We start from the raw sequence: 18,590 nt of genomic DNA, 5'->3' as shown, positions 1-18,590 counted from the left end.
ACAGATATGTAAATTTTATTATTCTGTAGGATAAAACAAGGTATTTTTGCTGTTCGCTGTCATGTCCTTCGATACTGAAGGCTATAGATATTGACCAAAAAAATATATAAGAATTATTGCTAACTTACTATGGCCTGAATACTATTTGATTAATTATATTAGGAAGAAGTTCTTGTTAGAAAGATAGTCAAGAAGACGGAAAGATTTGTTGAACAAGCCTACACAATAATCCATTTGAGATAAAATCAATGAAGTTACTATGTATTAAAAACCTTATTTAAACACACGACTAATGTTATATGTATATACAGAAAACCAAATGTGTATATTATAAAATTAAACTATCGATATGGCCTTCTTAGTGAAATTTGTCTAAATCAACTGGTATTTTTTATGAAAAAGTTAGTACGCCATTGAAATTCAAACCTACTGGCATACAGTATTTTATCTGATAAAAAACTTGTATTTTAACATTATTAAAAAATATTTAGGTAATCGATAAACTCTTTTTTTAGGAAACCACTTTTACCTACTAAAAAATGTTCTTCGATTGACTATTAAAGCAACAAACGATGCTATTATGACTTTTTAACGATCCGATTAGGTAATGGGCAATTCCTAAACGAAAAAAAATCTCCTCTAACATTACTACCAATACAACAAGCGTTAGATAAACCCTTTGTCTGTCACCTTTTTCGTAATAGACGAGCAAACACTTTCAATTGTTTTTTGTGATAATGTCGGTAAATATGATAATTTCGTGTAATAGAAGCAAATACGCTCATTGTTTGTATATTTTTCTTTGGTAACTCTTATCATCTTCAGTTTATTGAACCTGTAGTATATAGGTCAACGAGATAACTTAATAGCAAAAAATAACCAGTCACTCGGATTCCAGTTTTGATGTATTTCAGAATTCAACTATTTTATTTTTACATCGTACGGCTTTATAAATATTACGTAAAGAGGCTTTACTTTTTTAATGATTTGTACACACACAGGTAGTGACAGTGTATGAGTGTATCATTTATATTTTGAATAAAAATTTATAATTTCTTGGGCGCATAAAATTTTATTTACTTATTGTTATTATTACCATCCCAGATCATTCAAAGGTCGTTGTAGCATAAGTTTCTCTTTGTCATTAGTAAGAAAGACTATTTTTGGATTTTCGGTCAATAAATCAAAAGTAGGGTAGATCGGGGCTAGTTGTGACAGGGGCATGTTGTGACAAATAGTTTTATAGACTAACCATAGGTAGCAGCGTCGCCCGGTTACCCAGAATTCCACGTCCGCATGTCCTCAGTCTGTTTGTGTAGTTTGGTTGTGATGCTATGCGTTTCTGCCGCTTTATAAAATTATATGTCATTTCGTTGTAACGAAGTAAAATTTTGCTGTTGTCTTTGAATTGTTATTTCACTTTCAAACCACAAGGTAAGAAACTTATTCTAGTTGTAGTAGATAGTTTGTTTATTTCTCTCTAGTAAGACACAGTTTGGTTTCTATACGACGTGTCAAGGTCTGTGCAAGTGGCTTTATGTAAAATGGCGTACGGTGGGGCTAGTTGTGACGAAAGGCTTGGGGCAGATTGTGACAGTGTCACAACATGCCCCTACTAATTTTAATGCATGTTTATGGGTTTGTTACAGATAATGGTGAGAAATTATAAAAGGAAAACGGAACGTGGTCGGAGTAATATAAACAGTTACGAGTCGGCTTCGTTAGATGTTAAGTCTGGATCGTGTAGTTTAAGGCAAGCAGCTGAAAAATATGGCGTTAACCGGATGTCCTTACTTAGATATATAAAAAAACAACAAACCAATCCAGATGGAGTGGTAGAAATGGGTTACAAAAGACCTCGAATGATATTTTCACAACAACAAGAAGAAGAGCTCTGTGAATATGCTGTTCAAGCAGCGAAAATATTTTATGGTATTAGCCCAAAAGAAATGAAAAGTTTAGCTTTTGAATTTGCTATAGCGAACAAAGTTCTTGTGCCTGAGAATTGGGTAGCAACAAAACACGCCAGTAATGATTGGTTTACAAAGTTCATGCAACGTAACAATAATGTGTCTATTCGTGTTCCTGAGGCTACCAGCTTAAGTCGGAGTACAAGTTTCAACAAGCACAATGTCGGACTCTTTTTTGATAACCTCGAATTAGTATTAAGTCAAAACCATTTTCTGGGACTGTCCAAAAACCGGTAAAGATCATAGCGAAGAAAGGCGAGAAAAGAGTTGGTGGTGTCACTTCAGCTGAGAGGGGGACCAATGTTACTATGGTTCTTGCTATTAACGCAGAGGGTAACTCAGTTCCTCCTATGTTCGTTTTTCCACGTAAGTTTTACAAGGAGCATTTTGTACGTGATGGGCCAGTAGGTTGTTGTGGTACTGCTAACCCAAGTGGCTGGATAACAGGCCCGGACTTTTTGTTTTTTATGAAGCATTTTGTAAAAAAAGTAAGGTGCTCAAAGAAATCACCGGTTTTAGTTCTGTTAGACAACCACAGTGCTCACCTATATATCGAAGTCCTTGACTATTGTACAGAGCACGGTATTACTCTCTTATCGTTCCCTCCCCATACAACAAATAGACTTCAACCACTGGATGTTTCCGTTTTTGGTCCATTTAAGAAGTTTTTAAACGACGCCATGTGTGGATGGATGAAATCTCATCCTGGAAACACAGTCTCAATTTATGACATCCCAAGTATAGTGAAAACAGCATTACCTAAAGCTGTAACACCAACAAATGTTCAGGCAGGATTTCGTTCTACAGGAATATGGGAATTCAATAGAAACATTTTTAATGAAGAAGACTTTCTGTGTTCTTCGGTGACCGACCGACCTTTGAATAGGCCTATTGACATCGTAGATGGTAATGAGGAAGCCAGTGCTGGGCAGCTTAAAGAGTTTCAGCATCTCGATGAACCTGAACCGTCGTCATATTATGCTAACCAGCCAGGACCCTCCCATACCTATCAACCAGGACCATATCAACAAGGATCATCGCAGGCCAACCTACCAGGATCATTCCATGCCGAAGTTCTGCCTGTCAGCCCTATGGATATAAGACCTCTGCCAAAAGCTGGTCCTCGAAAAAATAAAAAACGCAAGAGCTTAACATCTGCAATTTTGACTAGCACACCTGTCAAGGAGACAATTCGCAGTGAAGAGTTAAAGAGGAAGGAAACAATAAAGTGCAAAGAGGATAAAATAAAGAAAAAATTATTTGACTCAAAACAACTGTTGCCTAAGAAAAAAGCAGCGCCAAAGAAAGAGACCGCAACAAGAAAAAGAGAAGACAGCTCAGAAGAAGAGGAAGAAGATTACTTTTGCTTAGTTTGTATGGGACCATATAAAAAGTCTAGGTTAGGAGAAGACTGGGTGCAATGTATGGAATGCAAGAGGTGGGCTCATGTAAAGTGCACAAAAGATGATCTTTATTATGTTTGTATAAACTGCCACTCTTCAGAACTACAAGTAGAATCAGCACAAATTGACGATAGCGATTAAGTTTTTTATTTTACTTTAAATTCACTAGATGTTTTTCTACACATTTGTTTCTTACATAAACATTTATCAAACATTTATGTATCTATACTTAACTATAAAATAAATTTATTATGGAAACTTTGTTATTATTCTCCAACTAAAGTTTATTATATTTAAAAATATTTACTGTCACAACCTGCCCCAAGTTCGTCACAACTTACCCCATATTGGGGCAAATTGTGACAATATGTGCATTTTGTAAAACTATTTACATACTGTAAGGTATTGCTTAAAAATTGCTGATGTTCCCAAATAATGATTCCCAATTAAAAATAGTACCTCATTAAAGTAATCTAACAGCCCTAAAAATTACGAAAAAAATGTTAAAAATTATTTTGTCCAAAGTGGCACAACTAGCCCCAGTCTACCCTAAATCAATCACCTGAAGAAGATGAGATAGTCATTAAACAATTAAAAAAAATAACAAACTAATAGAACTATAGATCTCCCATACTCACAGACTATTCATTAAAATATTACCAAAACGGCTTGTAAAAAAAACTAGATATTTACCAATCTTGCGAATAGACTCGGTTCCGCTCCAGATATGGAACAAATGATCATCTACAAGTTATTAAAACGCAAATAGAAACGTGCGCAGAATACACCAGACCTTTTTTATTTGTATTTGTAGACTACGAAAAGGCATTTAATACACCAGACCTTTCTTATTTGTATTTGTAGACTACGAAAAGGCATTTGATACCACAGATAATCTTAAATTGCTTCGAGCAATTAGCTGACTGTCACAGTGCCTACCGCTATATTACCTTGATTAGGAGTATCTACGAAACAGTTACATATTGTATCCAAGTTCATGAAGACACTAAAAAGTTCCAGATAGAAAGAAAGAGTTACATGGGAATTAATATAAATGGAGAGAATCTGAACCACCTAAAGAGACTTTACTTTTTTAATGATTTGTACACACACAGGTAGTGACAGTGTATGAGTGTATCATTTATATTTTGAATAGAAATTTATAATTTCTTACCTATGGTATCAAAAGGATTAAACTCTGGTGGGACTTTTTCCGGGTTATCGAGACCTAGGTGACTTATACAGGTGTTCACTTATTATTATTAGTTTCCAGATTTAGCCATACGGCTCTCCTCTAAGAGGAAAATTCACTATCATGTGTAAATAATATTTATACATGTCATTTTTACCCATAGCCTCGATGTTTTGGCCATTTTGTATCTCGAATCCTTCGGGCTGAACCTTTCTCTTGACTATATTTAGTACACGGCACTTGTCTAGTCCAAAGTACTGATGAAATCATTTGAGAAAGTTTCTACAGTTTTTAGCATCTGATCTAAGCGGTTTCGAGTGGAAGCCGTTAAATTCAAATCATCCATATACAACAGATGATTAAGCTTCGCCACTACAGTATTGTTGTTTGTAATGCTAAAACCTGACTCAGTGAAGTTCAATAGCTGGGATAGTCGGTTCATCGCTAGGTAGAACCACAATGGTCTCAGCGAGTCTCCTTGGAATAGGCCGCGGTTATTGCGATATTTTCCGTTTCGATATTGTTTTCACCAGGTATTTGGAGGTTAATTTTAGTTTTTCAATCTGGTATTATCTGTCATAAGAAAGTCATTATATTATCATCGACTTTACATTCCTAATACATCTAGAAGCCATTCATGCGACACAGAGTCAAAGGTTTTCTTGTAGTCAATAAAGGCAATAAAGAGGTTCCTTTTTTTGGTGTATGCGTGGTTAGATATAACTGAGTCGATAATAAGTTGTTGCCCATTCCAGCCCATGGAATCCTTAGCAGATCCTTTCTGTTTTAATTCTATGATAGTGTTTAGAGCGCAGTGTTGGTTGACTGGATCTTGGTTATTATTTTGATCCTTCAGTATTAAACAAATTGTTTCATGAGTAAGAAATGATTAACGAAATGATTAATGAAATAACATGGTTAATTAGTGTTGATAAGCGCCCATAAGCACTCCAAAACTTCTTAAGCCAGAAGTTTTCAGCTGCGTCTGGTCCAGGAGATTTCCAGTTATGAAGCTCTTTGATGCTATTTTATTATTATTATTAATATTTATTTTAATTTAACTTATAGTTAACTTATAGATAAAAATATAGTTAATAATTAAATTATTACTTCTATTATGTTTTATGGACATACATATTCTTGTGGTGAGCATATTTTATAGACTCTTATTATCACCTCTTTCTTTATTTCTCTTCTGTATAACTCATTTATCACACGCCTGCTTGATCGACTATGAGAATGCGTTCGGCACCATTAAATATAAAAAACAGACTTGAGACTAAGGACATTCAGATTATTAAAAATCAGTATTGGAATTAAACAGCCCCATTTCCATGAAATATGGACATTTAATGGTTTAACCCTGTATTGCCCCTTGTAACTCTCAAGTTACATACTGAATAAAAGTCATAAAATATTTTCTAAACCTTATATTTCCGTAAACGTCCGTTGTTTCCGTAAGGTTACAGACAGCTGTCTACCACAAAGCATTCCAATCATACACAAGGTCATATTTTATGCATAGATTCTAGCAATTGTAGTGTGTTGTCGTTAGTAGTGTTACAGCGTTATAGTAGGTGACTTTGATCACAATTTCAAGTATTTTCTGTACTAGCTGACGACTTAAAAAAAATAAAACTAAAAGTAAGTACAATCTGATTCTTATTGTAGCAAATATATGCTCTGATAATAAAATATTAGGTATTTTGTGAGTAAAAAATGTTGTGTAACTTTAAAGTTACAATGGTCCATAATGTATAACATATTTTTTTTTTGCAGGTCGTAACAGAAATGGAACCTATCTGTGTAAAATCATTTTATGGCAAGAAAGGACTAAATAATGTTCAAATAAGAGACATTGGTGGATATGACTCTGAAGATTCCATTCTAGAATCCGACAGTGACGATGATGAAGTGGTACATATTTCAGAAAATGTTTGTTCGGAAGAAGTGTGCCTGGAAGATATGGAAGACAATAATGAGAACCAGGAAGATGATAATGAAAAGGAGGATGACAATGACATCGAAAATGACGTGCTCAATCATCAGAATATCACATGGAAACGAATTACTAGTCGTTCTGCACAGCCAATTCAACCTTGGAAAGGTAGTTTACCGCCAGAACCTGAAAACCCGTATACTCCAATCAAGTATTTTAGAACGATGATAGATGACAATATTTTGGACAATATCGTTTATCAAACAAATCTGTATTCTACCCAAAAGAACACCGAAAAATCTTTAAATGTGGACAAGAACGAAATAGAACAGTTTTTCGGTGTATGTTTGTTCATGTCAGTGTATGGTTTACCCTCAACTAGAATGTACTGGAAAGCATCTACTCGAATTTCAGTTGTTGCAGAAACTATGAGTCGGAATCGCTGGGAACAAATAAAAAACAATATCCACTTCAATGACAATAGTCAGATAATTCCCGGAGATAAGTTATACAAAATCAAACCGCTTTTAGAACCAGTTATAGAAAATTTTCGGAAAATTCCAATGACAGAAAAACTATCAGTGGATGAACAAGTTATTCCTTTCAAAGGAAAACATAGTCTAAAAATGTATATAAAAAACAAACCAAAAAAGTGGGGCTATAAAGCGTTTCTCCTATGCGATACCAACGGAATTGTATATAATTTTGAACTATATACTGGTAAAGAAGAGCATCCAGAATCTTTACCAAATGTTGGAGTCAGCGGAAATGTGGTTCTTCGATTAGCCACAATAATTCCAAGAAATGCTTACCATAAGATATATTTTGATAACTGGTTTACAAGTATGCAATTGCAAATTGAACTGGACAAGTTGGGTATTCCTTCTGTAGGTACGGTGCGTCCTAACAGATTAAAAGGATGTAATTTCTCTACCGACAAAGATATGAAAAAGAAAGGAAGGGGGAGTTTTGAAGAACTTGTCTACAAGAAAGAAGGAATAACCCTTAGAGCAGTCAAATGGTACGACAACAAGCCGGTGCATTTACTGAGTTCGTTTGTAGGCACGTATCCTACAAGTCAAGTTCAAAGATGGGACAAAGCAAAGAAAGAAACCATTCTTGTGGAATGTCCTAACATTGTAACATTTTACAATAAATGTATGGGCGGAGTGGACTTAATGGACTCGTTGATGGCTTTATATAGAACTAGGATTCGTTCTAAAAAGTGGTACCTCCGCATTGTGTTCCATATATTTGATTTAGCAGTTGTGAACGCTTGGTTACTTTATAGAAGAGACACGCAGTTACTTGGTATAAGAAAGACCGATGAACTAAGTCTTTTAGATTTCAAAGCATCTATTGCCGCTTGTCTTTGTCAAGAGGGTAAAGAGAGACTCAAGAAGAGGGGAAGGCCCAGTCTATCTATAATAGAACAAGAAATCGAGCAGAAAAGGAAAAGAGGACCTATCGCTTCTCTACCGGAGAAAAACATACGGAAAGACGGAATAGGCCATTGGCCTAAATTTTCAGAAAAGCGCGGACGTTGCAAGAAACCGGGATGCCTAGGCGTACCAAAAGTATTGTGTGAAAAATGTAATGTAAATTTGTGCTTTACGCCTAATTCTAATTGCTTTGTGGACTTTCATAAAAATTAACTTTTTTTCCCATTGTAACTTGAGAGTCACAAACCCTTATGAAACAAAGGAAATAAAGAATTAAAAAAAAATCTTCAAAAATGTTTTAATTTGATCCTATCCTGGAAGTATGTAACAGAAGAAATTTTTTTTGAAGTTAAAAAAAAATTGGGCAGTACAGGGTTAAACCATAACCATTTCTAAGGAGATTAGACAGGGATGCAGGATCTTTCGCCACTGCTATTCAACCTTCTCCGTTCAGCTCGCGGAGATAAGAATACGGCCGAGGTCAGAAGGCCCTGCTTGTCGTAAGAGGCGACTAATGGGTAGGAATGGAGAGGTGGGGAGCCGTCGCTTGAGGTGTCGGGTTTGTAGAAACGCACACGGTCGCTTAGGCGACACGGTCACCGCTCTACATTCCTAGTATCCGAGACGAGACTCTCGTGGGACCACTCTACTCTCATTCCAAGAGAACTTGGCGAGGTTGAACGAGCTGGGCCCGTACATACCTCTCCTGGTCTTGTGTCAGGCGTGGTGTGGGTGCCCCGGCACGTACCCGTCAGGAGATTCAAGAGTGGTAGAGGAGAGATCCTCGGCGGCGACCTGTCTACGTGCGAGGTGGAAATTCCTCTGCCTGCTTCGCCTATCCGCCCGTGGGTGGGATAACGGGTAGGTGCGGTTATCGCAACACAGGTACTACGGGGAAGGTGAAGCCCCACGAAATGTTTCTAGCATACGTGGGGTGGCACCTTCATTTTGGTGTCGGACTCGTAGGGGCAGTGGATTCGTTAACGGTCGTATAGCCGAAAGGCCAGGTAGACCAGGGTCCTGCCAGTTTTTCAAAATTGGAGGGCACAAAGCATTGCAATGCTATTCAACCTATACACGGAACAAATATTTGTACTGGCACTGGAAGTGTGCCATGAAGGCATCAAGAATAATGACGTACCAATAAGTAATATTCGATGTGCAGATGATACTGTTATACTGTTCGATAATATCAAAGGTTTACAGATGATGCTCAATAGAGTAAATACCACAGGTAATCAATATGAAAAAAAAGGGGTCATGGTAGACGGCAAATATCCTGAAAGAGACGAATTTTCAATGTTTATAGCTAACCTTCATTAGTGGAGTCGGCACTAAAAGAAAAAGAAGATTCAATATGGAGTTAAGATCAACAGAAAAAAAAAACTAAATTTATGGTAACTAGTAAGAAGAACATATAAAAGATCGACCTAAATTTAGAAGCCGAACGTATTGAAAGAGTACACCGATTCAAATCTCCGAGATAAACGGTAAACGGTTAGTGGGAGACTGATGTAGATATTAAGATTCGAAATAACAATGGTGATAGTATGCAGTCATGTCTAGTTTTTTTCTTTGTTTTAAACGCATTGAATATATTCCGTTTATGTTAACTTTTGCTGAGTTTTTGGCATCTTCTAAATATGCCTATCTTCTAGAGATGTTGGCGACCACATTGACCCATCTTATTCTATTCACAGCAGCTCGAAATAAATCAGTTGACGTTACACCAGTGTACTTCATAAGATAAGCCAGCCAGGATATACGCCTACGTCCAGGGCCTCTCTTACCCTCAATCTTGCCTTGTAGAATCAACTGTAAAAGTCTGTATTTATTATTACGCATGATGTGGAAGAAGTAAGCCAATTTTCTCTTTTTACGGCGTTAATAATTTCTTTAAAGTTTTAGTTTTGTCGTACAGATTTCTTATTAGGTTAACTAGGTGGTTAGGTACTCCCATATTTTCCAGTATACTCTAGAGGGAATCTTATTTTACTTGATCGAAAGCCTTTGTAACATCTACCAAACAGAGCAACGTTGGTATGTTGTGTTCCCTTGGCTTTTCTAATATCTGTCTGGTATTTACTGTAAATACTCAATCTAAGATATGCCAAATTTGCTATTTAGCTAACGGATTAAATCAGTAAGAAAAACCGATAGCACAGACCAGGTTTGCTATAATTAAATATAAATAAATTTAGAATCATATTAAATGTATTCATTTTTATTGCCAAATGAGAAACCGTTTATCAAATAATATTTTGGATATTTTCGTTTTATATAAACATATAACTTATTAAATAATTTCTCCAAGTATACATCAAAGTGAAACTATTGAACAAACTAAATAGTTGTTTGGCAACTTTTATAATTCCCAAAAGTGAGATCAAACATATTAGCAAGTAATATACAGAAGGAAGTCTTAGATTACTTTCTAACGACCTCTGATTCGTATAAAACCAGTGAAATTTACCAAATTAACCGTCCAAAAATGTGCGCGCAGTTTATTCACAATAGCATACAGGGTTACTCAATTATTGTCCGTGAAATTTTTTATATTTATATTTCTTATATTTATATAGTTATATTTCTTTGGTATTGAGAGGTAGAGAGAAACAGTTTTAAACTCTAATTAGGTACCTATGCAAAATCCTTACAAAATAAACAAAATATTTCGTACAAGTTCCATAGAGATTCGTCCAAATGCTACAGTATTCCGTTTCTTTGCTGTTTCCTCAATAACTTATTTTTTAAATCGATGTTTGTGTACATTTACAATTTTAAGCTTTACCTTAATTTCTCTATACCTAAATTCACCCTTAATGGTATAACTGCTATTTTCAAGCGATTTTAGGCAATTTTTCAAAAAGCTTCAAAAACAATTGCGCAATTTGTTGGAATTAGCGATATCTTGAAGTGCTGTAAGTTAACACCATTATTTTTCGTTTATATTTAAAGCACATTTTTAGTAGCACGTTTAAGTTAAATGATTCCCAAAAGATTTTAGCACTACAAAAAGAGGTTATAGAGATTTTTATTTACCATGTCGGTAATTTAGAATGTTTCCTCGATTATAATACAAACTAGAGTAATATGGGAGGACAAAATATTCCGGGGTGGTTAATGGAAATTATTAACCCGATAATTAGAAAATTACGGAGTAGGGAAGGGATGGAAATTTTAAATTAAAAATACATTGAGTATTTCCATTCGATCAGTATGAGCCATATCTATTAAGAATAGTAAATTGCCTTAAAAATACCACAAACCTTTTGAGTTGTGAATAATTTTTTCCGGAAAATTTTTTTAATGATCATTAATAATTTTCCATATAATCTTTTTGTATTGCGATTTGTATACCAAATAGCCACTTTATTACTCTTTTTTTCCTTTAAGTATTTGTACAGTATTTGTAGGTGATTTTGTAGAAATTATGGCCATTTTATATGTAAGAAACATTCGCCCCTTCTATCCTGAAATAGTGCGTTTATTGTTTTGTTCTGCAGGTATAGTGCATATAAGTCGTCAAAAATTAATATAATAAACTATACAATTAAGGAATAGTGAGTTATTACTCTGTGTCCTTTTCTCTCTCTCTCTCTCTCTCTTTCTCTCTCTCTTTCTCGCCCTTTCGTCTTCTCACCCTCTCATCCTCCTGCCCACTCGTCCTTCCGCCCTCTCGTCCACCGCCCCTCTCGCTCACAACAACAAATAAAGTTCAAGTATCCCCCTAATATGTGGCAATTACATCTGGATCACTTTGTCGTTTATCTATCGAGTCACATATTTTGTTTTGCTTGTAATTTCTTTCTTTGGATGCCACTATGGTTTAAATTTTCATATTTCAACATATACCTGCTAATGAATGGAATAGAAAGAAATACATTCAGAAGGAAACATGGACAGACTACTTTCGATCCCTATGTGCTAAAGATGACGATACTTAACCACCAATACCAAAGGTGACGTCAAACGAAGAAATATATATTGAGGAGTAAGAGGTAAAGGAAGTATTAAGGAAATTAAAAAACAGAAAATCACCAGGAGAGGGCAGAATACCGAACGAACTCCTAAAGTACGCAGGACCACATCTGACCTAACAACTATTAAAGCTAATCCAAAAAATAATAGAACAAAACAGAATTCCTCAAGAATGCAGATTAAGCATCCTAATACCTTTCTTCAAAAAGGGAAACATATCATACCCATAAAATTGAAGACGAATTAATTTATTAAATATAACACTAAAATTAACAACCAAAGTGATCACAAATAAACTGAATGAAATTATAACACTAGCAACAGACCAACAAGGTTTTAGGTCGGGAAGATTTTGCACCAACGCTATATTTATAATGAGGCAAGTGCAAGAGGAATCATTAGAATCCAACACACTTGCATATCTATGTTTCGTGGACCTTAAGGAGGCATTTGACCAGGTCAAATTAAAGGACGTTATCCACTTATTGTACGCAAGAGAGATACTTCTAGGAATAATCAAAACAATCGAAAATATCTACAAAAACAACACAATTCAAGTAAAAGTAGAACAAGAACTAACTGACCCTATTGAAGCTGGCAATGGGTTTTCAGGTTTTATTTATTTTATTCAGTTCACACCTGAAACTCCTTGGAAATGTGTTCGTTTTTAATTGTTTTAATTTCAGACTTTCCCGCTTTCTATTGTAACGAGTGTATCATTAACAATGGAAATTATTTATTGCCTTTGAACTTTCTATTTGAATGTAGCATTTTATATTAAATTATTTCCTCAGGGGTAGTAACTGACACAGTTTTTATTAATTTTACTTTATACACACTTCCATGTTCATAGTTGGTTTCAAGTTGTCATTCATTATTGTCAACCGTTATTAGTTTGCTGCGGCAATCTTCCTTGCGTCTTTCTCTACAACATCCCTCCATCACAGTCTTGGTCTACCTCTACTCCCATTTCCTATTGGTGCCGCTAATATAATTCGTCTAGGTGGGTAATTTTCATTTGTTCTGGATATATGTCCTGTCTGTGGTAGGTTCTGTGTTTTTATTAAAGTAACTAAATCTTTGGTTTTGGCTATTTCGGTGTATTTACTAGGGCCATAGCACCAATGATGATGATGATGATGATGATGATGATGATGATGATGATGATGATGATGATGATGATGATGGAGATGATACCTAGATATCACCCTTGTAAATCGCTTCAATGATATACTCCTTTGTTCATCATTTGGTTGTTAATTACTTGTATAATTTATTTTCATCAATTAAAATGTCTTTCAGGTTTTCTTTTGCATTACATTGCGGTAAACAATTTATGTTTTTGTTCTCCCGAAACTGATATGTCAAGGTGACAACGGTTTAGTTGTAGACAACAATAATGTTAGTTATTGTTGGATGTTAGAAAATTAATAAAAAGTGTATGTTAAAATATAGTAGAAATTATAGCGAAGGATTTTTCTCGTATAAGTCTCTCGTCAATAAAAATCTATTTACTCGCTACTCCCGAGACAGCAGCAACCAAAGGCACGTATAATTAAATTAATTAAAGACTTACTAATATATTCGACAATTTATCTCAGTAGCATTTAATCGAATTGCAAGACAGTGGCACTTCTAGGTCGAAATATAAAAAAATGGGTCAAATCACGAGACCAATTGTTATTTATTATTTACTTATTTGCTAGTTTACCAGAAAACACTCGCTTGCCGCAATCATCGCGACAAGCATTTTAATAATTCACTGTTTTTTCTTATAAACCGTTATAGGCCAGTCGTACTACGGTATTTTCTCGCATATTTTTAGTTTTACATAATCAATGCTGATTGTTATTCCTGTTGCAATGAGATACGATAACCTCTGTATCTAATTTGAATCTTTATTTTTGGATACTGTCTGTGCACAGATTAACAATATGGCAAGAGCATTAAAAAACGGTAACATTATTCAAAAATAATATGTAAGGATAAGAATAAGAATATATACATTAACATACGGTAAATAAATAAATCAAGCGGAGAATCACTAAAAAGGTAACAATATGAATAGGAACGATAAGTATAGAACCTACGGTACTATATAAACTAAGAAACACTCGAAGAGTGGTGGGTTTTTCGGTCAAAGTGGAGAAATAAAAGACAAAGAAGGTGGCTACTTCATATATTTATTGAAGACGTTTCGCTTTCTGCTCAGAAAGCATCATCAGTTCATCTAAAAAGAACAATATGAAAAACCAAACATCCATAGAGAAGTTATAACATAACTTACAAAGACATGTAGCAGTCAATGATATTAAATGTATGAAAAAGCTTACGATACTGGACATTTAGAAATAAAATTGTATAAACAATTAATTGAAACTAGGTACAGTTTACAAATTAAAAGACTTAGCATAGCGAAAGAACATGTGATAATCATATATGTATATAAAAAATTACTATAAAAAACTTAAGTAAAAAACATTAAAATTGATATGTAGAGAACTAGAAAGATCATAAGATGCACTTCCAACAATGTATTTATAATCAGTTAAATTTTAGTTTTGACTTTAGGTAACATTATTGAATTAGTTAAGATTAAAATATAGTATTTAAAAGTAAAAAATGAAGTTACCGGTCTTTAGGTTACTGCCTTGTAACTTACAACTTGTAGCATTGTAGCATCTGTCTATGAGTGTGATACATTTTTTGTCTTGGTAGTCTTTGGTAGTCCTTAAAGGAGCACCAAAAAATACTCAATTACAATACAAGAGTCAAAACAGATATACTCGTAGGAAGAGCATGAAAAAGATGGTCATGATACATTTTTTTTAAGAAGCTTTGGATAACGTGGAAAAAACTGTTCCAGGTATTTATGATATTGGAAAACAATTACTACGCAGTTTTAGACAATACTTACATGTTACTCTGTCCACTTTGTCCAATTTACAGAGATAATATCTCACTGAGCACTCTTAATCCTTAGTCTCACACCACATTTAGTTTTTTTTTTACTTACTTTTTTACAGTTACTTACCAACGCATCGGTACTTTCGTAGTAAAATAAGTCCACCTTATTTTATTGGTCATAACTTTTAACAATAAGCTAAAAGCTTTGTTTGTTTCCAACGATTCTGAATACCTACAAATCTTATTTTGTATTTAAAACAAAAACGTTTGAATGACATTTGAAGTATTAAACATCAGCTGATAACTACGGTTGTGAGTGCAAATTTATGGTACCGCAATGAGACTAAGGGTTAAATGAAAACATCTATGATTACTTTCAATTTAGTTTTTGAAACTCTACAAGTATTTTTTCGTAACCTCAAAAGTTTTTAATAACCTTTTTGCTTGACTTCTATAAACTACATTCGTTTTACAAATTATTATCTGTCAACAAACGCACGTGAAAGCCAAACAGGGTCGTACTGAGGTATATTATATGATTTTTAAAAATATTTACTTTTGAAACTATTAGTGTAAGAATTTCTTGAAATTTAATCATTGTGAGCAAAATTTAATGTTCCATTGAAAAAAAATGTGCTAAAATAAAATATTCATTACCTGAGAAATACATAACAAAGTGAACAGTTTGAATAAAAAAGCAACGAGCTACAATTTGAATTTAAACAGACTGGCAAGTTTAGATCTGTAACATGAGAATCCGTCTGGCTTAAGGCAATAAATTATATTTAATAGCCTCTTGACGAATGAGAGGACGAATATCAACACGTGCTTATGTTTACAGATGTGAATTTGCTAAATGAATAAACTTTAGAAAATATTTCTCTAGTATGTAGCAGTAAGTTCCTTTTTCTATTTTCTGATATCTCCCACTATCAGATGTTTCGATTTACACCTCAAAAATCGTTCTTAAAATACGATTTAGAAAAATCAGAGGCAATTTGGAGGTTAATAGAACATTTAAAAAAATGCATCAATAGTAGCGGAACTAGAATATAAAAGAATTTATAACTATATCACCAAATAAAAATTAACAAGCCGGCAGGTTCAGCTATTGTTTTTTCAATATAATAAGGAACGAAAAGAATAACCGTTATTATCATAATTTTTTATTTATTATTATTGGTTAGTACTACAAGTTAACGAATCAAAATGCAGCATTAAATTATGAACAACATAGAAATGTTTTTCCAGTGTATTTGTTTATTATTTTCCTGTACTATTTGCCTAATATTTTTTCTTAGAACCGATCAGCTATTTGAAGGATTTCGCGCTAGTCATTGGTTTTTGAAAGTTTCTTACCTTACCTCTGTCGCTGTGGTCAACATTTTAGGTTCACGAGAGTTCAGTTTCAATGATTTTTAACGTAATTCTTTAATGCGCAATCTGTATTCTTAAAACGGAGGCGAAACTGTAATTCTAATTATTTTTTTCTGTTACAGGTAAGACAAGTCAATCAACTTCTTTGGTAAAGCGTAAGTACTGCTTTAGGTTTAAGGTCGGTTGTATTACTAATTTACCAAGAAAAACATTTTTTTTCTCTATTTATTGATGAGTCGGTTAGCCATTGATGTGCTATGCTGATGTAAGAATAAAAAATAATCCATAATTTACTAAAAAATTATTAAAGTAAGAATTCATTAAAGTAAGAATATATATCTATCAGCGTTTGACCCCCAGGGTTCCGTGGGGATAATTCAGGGGTTACGCGAAAGCTACATGCTTTTTAATAACATTCAAGGAAGTTTATAACATAAAAAAAGTAATAAAAATTTAACGAGAGAACTAAATTTCACTTACTATTGCGACTGAAATCGCCACAAATCAAATTAGACCAGTAATGGCCTCTACAATTAATCAACCCACAGCAGCTACTAAAAAACTAAGAAAATATGATGAAAGTTATATAGATTTAGGATTCATGAACAATAATGATAATCCTCAGTGTGTTGTATGCAACAAAGTTCTACCAAATAGCTCTATGGCTCCAGCTAAAATGCATCGTCATTTAGAATCGGTTTATGGCGAGCTCAAAGAAAAAAATGTTGAATTCTTTCTTCGGAAGCGTGACGAACTTTTAAAAATAAAAACGGTTATGGTTCAAACCACAAAAACTTTGAACGAAAAAGCAACTGAAGCTTCTTACTTAGCCAGCTATTTGATATCTCAGCGTGGTGAAGCATACTCAATTGCGGAAAATCTTATTAAACCTTTATGTATGGAGATGGTAAAATGTGTGTTAGTTGAAAAATTTTCAAAAGAAATGGCTAAGATTCCACTTTCGCTTGACATGGTAGCTCAGCGCATCAGAGATTTAGCAGCCAATATAAAGAATGCATTTAGTTTTCGCCTCTTTATCATACAAATTTTCGTTACAAATGGATGAATCAACCGATATCGCTGGACTCGCAATATTAATTGTAATCGTTAGATTACAATTAATCGCACGAAAACGAATTATTGGAAGATCTTCTTTTATGTAAATCTCTACCAACACGTACTACTGGAGTCAAAATATTTGGTCTTTTAAATTCTTTTCTTGAAGAGAATAAAATACCATGGGACAACTATGTTGATATCTGTACCGATGGAGGAAAGGCCATGACTGGCGTAATTAATGGGGTTGTACAGTTTATTAAAAATATAGCTAAAAACTATTCTAGTAGCCACTGCATGATCCATAGGCAGGCACAAAAATTATCCCCCAATTATAAAAGTGCTCTTGATGAGGTCATAAAAATTATTAACTTCATAAAATCTCGGCCGCTAAATAATTATGTATTTAAAATACTCTATGAGGAGATTGGAAGTGTACATACATCTCTTTTTACACACACTGAAGTCAGTTGGTTATCTCGAGGAAAGATACTAACCCGTTTTCTTCAGTTAAGAGATGAGATGCGTGCTTTTTTTTAGAACAAAGTTTTGAACTGAAATGTCGATTATTCTATACTAATTGGTTACTTAAAATTTCTTAATACTGGTTGCTGGTTACTTAATATTACGAATTCCTTGCATTAGACCGACTGTAGAACAAATAATTCAATTTTAAGAGAGCTAAACGTTAGCCACTTTCCAGTAAAGTACATCTCCAACAATTAAAGTACTTAGGACATGTTTTGGAAGCAAACACAGAAAACATGGAAAGACTCATTATACAAGGACAGGTGGAAGACCCAAATAGCGAGAAAGATACCCAACAAGATGGATCGATCAAATTACACGGATATGCAAAAGACACTATGCATGAGTTAAAAGAAATGACCAGAGACAGAAATCTTTGGAGACGGACAATCACGACATCACGTCAACCACTATACTCCCTCCGGGGGGTCAGGATTGGATTAAAGAAAGAGATTGAGACAAACCAGGAGATCCACAATAAAAGTGACTACTAAAAAGAGTTCCATTTATCAAAAAGATTAAGAAACCCTGATCTAATACATAAATATCAACAAAGACTTGATAAACAATTGCGAAATATATTTCTAGAAAGCTAAAATAAACATAATGAACATAAAATGTTATTGATTGAAAACAATCTACATCTGCATTTATAGAACAAATAATAATAGATAGAGAATATAAAACCAGTTCCCAAAAGATTGCACCAAATCTTTCAAAAGCAAAAAAAACTCATCATAATCATCTCAAGGAGTTCATTTTAATACTCCTTGGCAGTAGTTCCTATAAAGTTAA

General features: G+C 34.1%; 1 protein-coding gene across 5 annotated transcripts in view; it reads left to right on the top strand.

Annotated features, from left to right (window-relative positions):
• The window catches only part of Hr3 (nuclear hormone receptor 3 ROR-beta), a 451,432-nt gene that overhangs the window by 280,136 nt on the left and 152,706 nt on the right, over positions 1-18,590 (top strand). The window lies entirely within an intron of this gene.

Source organism: Diabrotica undecimpunctata, chromosome 2, assembly GCF_040954645.1.
Source record: "Diabrotica undecimpunctata isolate CICGRU chromosome 2, icDiaUnde3, whole genome shotgun sequence".
In the NCBI taxonomy this organism is placed as follows: Eukaryota; Metazoa; Arthropoda; class Insecta; order Coleoptera; family Chrysomelidae; genus Diabrotica; species Diabrotica undecimpunctata.
Note: the sequence above shows the minus strand (reverse complement) of the source record. Positions and strands in the feature narration are given on the sequence as shown.